Source organism: Hemiscyllium ocellatum, chromosome 50 (assembly GCF_020745735.1).
Source record: "Hemiscyllium ocellatum isolate sHemOce1 chromosome 50, sHemOce1.pat.X.cur, whole genome shotgun sequence".
In the NCBI taxonomy this organism is placed as follows: Eukaryota; Metazoa; Chordata; class Chondrichthyes; order Orectolobiformes; family Hemiscylliidae; genus Hemiscyllium; species Hemiscyllium ocellatum.
The window spans coordinates 6,951,581-6,957,631 of record NC_083450.1 but is presented as its reverse complement, the minus strand read 5'-3'; the positions used below and the strand labels follow the sequence as shown (position 1 = coordinate 6,957,631).

The window sequence follows — 6,051 nt, the reverse complement described above, 5'->3', positions numbered from 1 at the left end:
GAGTGACGGACGTCCCCTTTAACCAATGGACGACCGGGGGCGGGCAAACGTTGGTTTGGATCCCGCCTTTCCTCCAATGGGAGCGACTGGAGGCGACCCTGGGGTGGGGCGTATGTCGAGACGGACGGCTTGCGCGACCAATGGGACGTCGGGGCGCGCCGATGGACGGCCCCCTGGCCCAATGGGAGGAGGGGGCCGGGGCGGGCGTGGAGGGTGCTGGACCAATGGCGCCGGGGGGCGCGTGGCGGGCGGGATCTCCGCCGGCGGCTGTTCGTCGCCGACTCCTTCGCCGTCGACGGTGGAGGAACCGAAGGAGGGGCAATTAAAAAGAAAAATAAAGAGGCGGAACAATTGAAAAAAAAGGTTGGCGAACGACCATCGGACCTTTGCACTCCCTGGCAGTTTGCTCTTCGGCGGTTGTCAGTCAAGATTGGGCTGGAAAAGACTTAGTTTTACCTCAGGAAATCACTCGACAGCAAGAAAGTGCCCGAGCCCCAGGTAAGAGAAGGGTAAGGAGTTGTGTTTTCTCACCTGTCTGCCCTGCATTCAGCAGTGAAACCGGTTTGCTCCCCTCCTGCCCGTCCCATCTTGACATTTCAGGGTCAGGGGTCAAAGGTCAGGGTGCATTGCCCCCTCTGAGGGGCTGTAAGGGGGGTAGGGGGTGTCTCGGAGGGGTACAGGGTGGCAGCGGTACCCTCCGCGTTGCCCGCCTGGCGGATGCCGGGGGGCTGGAGGTGGCGTGGGAGGTAGAGGGGTTGGCGCGTGACCCCCCCCCCACCCCGGGGTGCCCACTGGAGTGGGCGTCCATCTCTCCCCCCGCGCTTGCCCTGGGGTTGGGCGAGGGTGGGCAATGGAAATCGCAGAGCGGGCGCCCGTGTCCGGCATTGGAGCGGGCGCCCGAGGGCGGGCCGCCAGGATTCTCAGGCGGATCTGACCGAATCGATTCCTGGGGGCGGCAAGAATAACGCGCCTGGCTGGTCGGTACCGCTGCCTCACGGCGCCAGGGACCCAGGTTCGATTCCACCCTCGGGGCGACGCTCTGTGTGGAGTTTGCACATTGTTTCCCCGTTCCCCTCACTCCGTGTCTGCGTGGGTTTCGACCCACAGTTCAGAGATGCGCAGGTTAGGGTGGGTTGGCCATGCTAAATTGTCCCATAGTGCCCAGGGATGTGCAGGTTAAGGTGGATTGGCCATGCTAAATTGTCCCATAGTGCCCAGGGATGTGCAGGTTAAGGTGGATTGGCCATGCTAAATTGTCCCATAGTGCCCAGGGATGTGCAGGTTAGGGTGGATTGGCCATGCTAAATTGTCCCATAGTGCCCAGGGATGTGCAGGTTAGGGTGGATTGGCCATGCTAAATTGTCCCATAGTGCCCAGGGATGTGCAGGTTAGGGTGGATTGGCCATGCTAAATTGTCCCATAGTGCCCAGGGATGTGCAGGTTAGGGTGGATTGGCCATGCTAAATTGTCCCATAGTGCCCAGGGATGTGCAGGTTAAGGTGGATTGGCCATGCTAAATTGTCCCATAGTGCCCAGAGATGTGCAGGTTAGGGTGGATTGGCCATGCTAAATTGTCCCGTAGTGCCCAGAGATGTGCAGGTTAGGGTGGATTGGCTGTGCTAAATTGTCCCATAGTGCCCAGGGATGTGCAGGTTAGGGTGGATTGGCCATGTTAAATTGTCCCATAGTGCCCAGGGATGTGCAAGTTAGGGTGGAATAGAGAAATGGGTATGTTATTGTCCCATAACGCCCATGGATATGCAGGTTAGGGTGGATTGGCCATGCTAAATTGTCCCATAGTGCCCAGGGATGTGTAGGTTAGGGTGGATCGGCCATGGGAATAGTCCCGTGGTGCCCAGGGATGTGTAGGTTAGGGTGAATGGGCCGTGCTCGATTTCCTCATAGTATCCAGATGTGTACACAAGATGCTGGAATGGTGGGTGCTGTCGGCTGGTTCACTTACCTCACTGTCAGAGCTTGTTGGGGCAATGCCTTACCGTGGGGACTTCCAAAGCAGCACAAAGCCGTAGCTTGACCGGTGGGTGAGAAGGGTCCGTCCCAATCCTTTGGCGCGCCCTGCGCCTGAATCCCTCCATAAGCCAGCCTTCGAGGTGGGAAGAGATCACCATAAAGCTCCTTGCAGAATGTACATTTGCATCGCTGATCTAGTGAGAGAGACCGAGACAGAGAGACACCTGGTGCGACGGCAGACTGTGATCTCCACAGACTGTCCCCAAACCCGTGGATCGTGACAAACGTCAACTTGGTGAAGAGCTGCTCAAATTCCCTGCTGGTCCTCTGGAGCAGGGAACCATTGGGTTCCAAGGCTACATCCCAACTTCCAGCAATACATGATGATGGATGCAGTAAAGCTGGGAGGCAGCTGTCCTAGAGGCACCCTGGGGCAAAGGATGCTCTCTCTACGTCCCTCCTGTCAGCATGCACAGAGGGGCTGGTAACCCTACTGGCCGGGCATTTGACATAATAATCTAGAATTAATGATGACCATGAATACATTTGTTGATTGCTTGGAAAAAGCCCATCTGGTTCACTCGTGTCCTTTAGGGAAGGAAACTGCCATTCTTACCTGCCCTGGCCTACACGTGATTCCGGACGCCACAGTAATGTGGTTGACTCTTAACCTACCTTCTGGGCATTTTGGCGTGGGCAGTAAATGCCAGCAATGCCCACATCCCATGAATGAATTTTAAAAGTAGATGATTATTTTTACAAATATAACCTGTCATTGTATGTAGAGTGAGTAATCCCAAGTGTCACAGATTGTGTTTGCAAAAAACTGATTGATTGTTTTGGCAGTTTTAGAGTTATAGAGCATGGGCACAGACCCTTTGGTCCAACCCGTCCATGCCAACCAGATGACCCAATCTGACTGACTCCCATTTGCCAGCATCCCTTCCTATTCATGTGCCCATCCAGATGAACTTTAAAGGCTGTACTCTCTTGCTAAGTTTGATCAGCTGTGTGGTGTACCTTACAGGCTTTGTGACTAAAGGATGAACTTGGAAATTCAGGTTTGATTGGTAGGGTGCCAGGAAACAGTCACAGTGCTTTTAATCCCCACGTTGTGACAAGTCCACACCTGCCCTCTCCCTCCATTTTGTGTGAGACAGTCCCTGCCAGGTTGGATGCAAATGAAATGTATGTCACTCGTATTTGCAAAGTGTAGGAGGGTGACACATCTTGTTTTCTCTCATTTTAATAATGCACGGTCCGTTGTGCAATTGTTATCACATCTGAATTAAGCCATTCAGCGAGCTTTTTATCCTTTTTGAAAAAAACAATAAATTCAAACAGCCTAAGTCAAGTCCTCAAAAACAGAAATTGCTGGAAAAGCTCAGCGGGTCTGGCAGCATCTGTGGAGAGAAATCAGATTTAATGTTTCAGGGCCAGTGACCGTACCTCAGAATGTGTCTTTCCTTCGATAATTGGTCCGGTCTTGCAGACTGCCACTGTACCTGGCCACCTCCCTGCTGACAGAGGGATTGCAGACGGCATTAATATGAGATGATCTGAAAATGGCAGCCTACCCCTTAAAATTGTGCTCCATGATTCCTTGCTGAAAATGTGTTGCTGGTCAAAGCACAGCAGGCCAGGCAGCATCTCAGGAACAGGGAATTCGACGTTTCGAGCATAAGCCCTTCATCAGGGCTTATGCTCGAAACGTCGAATTCCCTGTTCCTGAGACGCTGCCTGGCCTGCTGTGCTTTGACCAGCAACACATTTTCAGCTGTGATCTCCAGCATCTGCAGACCTCATTTTTTACTCCATGATTCCTTTCCTGAGATGTCGGGGGGGTGACACTAGGGAGGCATTGGTCTGCTGCTATAATCACTGGACTGTAAATGCAGATTCTCATGGTGATGTTGTGGAGTTCAAATCCAGCCACAGCAGATGGTGGAGTTTGAATTCAAATAAATCTGGAATTAAGTGTCTAATGATGACCGTGAATCCATTGTTGGAAAAACCCATCTGGTTCATTAATGTCCTTTTAGGGAAAGAAACTGCCCTCCTTACGTGGTCTGGCTTATGTGTGAATCCAGACCCACAGCAATGTAGTTGACTCTTAAACCTCCCTCTGGGCAATTAGGGATGGACAATAAACACTGACCTAGTCAGCAACACCTTCATCTGATGAATGAATTTTAAAAATTGCAGGCATTTATTGCACGTCCCCTAATTACCCCTTGAACTGAGTTTGTTTCAGTACATGGTTGAGGAGCTTCAGGGCAGAGGGTTGCAGTGAGAGAGAGACTCACTGAGATTCTTGTGGAGAGAGGAGGAGAACTTCTTCACGGTAGGCATCCTTGCAAGAGGATTCGCAGTGAGGTTAAAATCAACTCAGCAAAAGTGAGCACCGCAGATGCTGGAAACCAAAGTCTAGCTTAGAGTGGTGCTGGAAAAGCACAGCAGGTCAGGCAGCGTCTGAGGAGCAGGACAATTGACATTTCGGGCAAAAGCCCTTGTTGCCTATTTTAGAGGGTGGTAATGAATCAGCCGCCTTGCTGTAGGGTCTGGAGTCACGTGTCGGCCCAGTCCGGGTAAAGATGGCAAATTACCCCCCCCCCCCCACCCAATTAGTGACCCCCCGATGGGGATATTTAACCACAATCGATGCCAGTCATCACAGTCACCTGCCCAAAGACTAGCTTCTGATTCCAGGTTTTATTAATTGAATGTAAATTCCACCAGGAACAAACCCCTGCATCATCCTGGGGGCCTCTGGATTACTTGCTCAGTCACATTCCCATTCCATGCTGGAAATCTAAGTCTTTCTGTTCGTTTACCTGGCTGGGTTTTCTTATTATTTATTCATAGGACTTGGGTCAGCATTTATGGTTCATCTCTCTAATTGTCCAAAGGGCAGTCAAGAGCCAACCCTGTTGCTGTGGGCCTGAAATCTCATGTAGGCCAGACAGGTAAGGATGGTCGTCACCATCCCAAAAGGACATTTGTGAATTCAATCGACTTCAGAATTAGGAGTGGAGCAAGCAATTTAACTCTTTGAGCCAGCTCCACCATTTAACATGATCATGATTGATCTTCTCCTGGTCTCAACTCCACTCTCCTGCCTGCTGCCCATAGCCCTTAATCGTACTTTTCATCAGAAATGTATCTATTGTTGCACATGGTCATCATTAGGCTCTTAGTTCTTCTTCGACTCTTGATTCCAGATTTTTATTAAGTTCAAGTTCTACCATCTGGGTGCCCCAGTAGAAGTAGGAAAATAGGGGCGTTGTTCACCAAATGCCAAACTGTTTCGTCCAGCTATGTTTTTGTTTTGCTGTGTATGATTTGGAGCTGCAGCTGCTGCCATGGGGAGGAGATGTATCATGCATGCACCGAGAGGGTCTCCTCCATCGCATGCCCTGTGGCGGCAATGCAGTTGCTGCAGAGCTGGGGTGGTGGTCACTGGACTGCGAGGACAAGTCCAGTAGAGGGTTTCCTGCGGCTGGAGAATTTCCTCTGGCGCTCTCCGCCAGCTGAACTAGGGTTGGAGAACAGAAAACGATGGTAGGGACGGAACAGGCCGAGTTTCATCTGTTGGGTCTCTCCTTAGGCCAGAGGAAAACCAAGCACAATGTCTTAATCTGCACCAAGGAGGCACACAGGGATCTGTGCTGCGGCTAAAGACGGAGGTTGGATTATTGCCAGTAATCCTCAGCCAAGACTTAAAAACTGGTCAGTACAGTTTTGTTTTCAGAATTAAAATGCTCCCCCTTTTTTTTGTCCTCTCTGCTTTTTTATACTCTGCCCAGATGCAAGCTTGTAGAATAAATTCTGCACCTTTCAAGGAAGGCTGTGTCCTTCAGCTCCTGCTTTCCCTTCCCTCCCTCTATCTAGCAATGCAAGGTAGTAGTGGAGGCAATATCAATTAGCCTGTCGGGGCTGTCCTGCCATGCAATGAGGTCACGTTAATCTGCAGCCGAGCTCCAGGCAGCAACCCATCCTTTTCGCCTCCCCTGCACCTTTCGCTGAACAAAGATTTAGCAATCCCAGGAATCGGCCAGGTAAACCTTTTTGTTGCACTCC

The 6,051-nt window shown here is 51.2% G+C and overlaps 1 protein-coding gene across 2 annotated transcripts in view; it reads left to right on the top strand.

Annotated features, from left to right (window-relative positions):
* The first annotated feature begins 256 nt into the window (after positions 1-256).
* Positions 257-6,051, top strand: part of LOC132805639 (zinc finger and BTB domain-containing protein 7B-like) — a 91,534-nt gene continuing 85,739 nt past the window's right edge. Inside the window, exons 1-2 of one of the 2 annotated variants that reach the window (XM_060820826.1) lie at positions 257-498; positions 5,579-5,700. The gene's annotated coding sequence lies outside the window, so the exon portion shown is untranslated. Of the gene's footprint in view, positions 499-5,578; positions 5,701-5,927; positions 6,030-6,051 lie in introns of those variants that run through there. The other variant, XM_060820829.1, reaches the window with a different exon arrangement.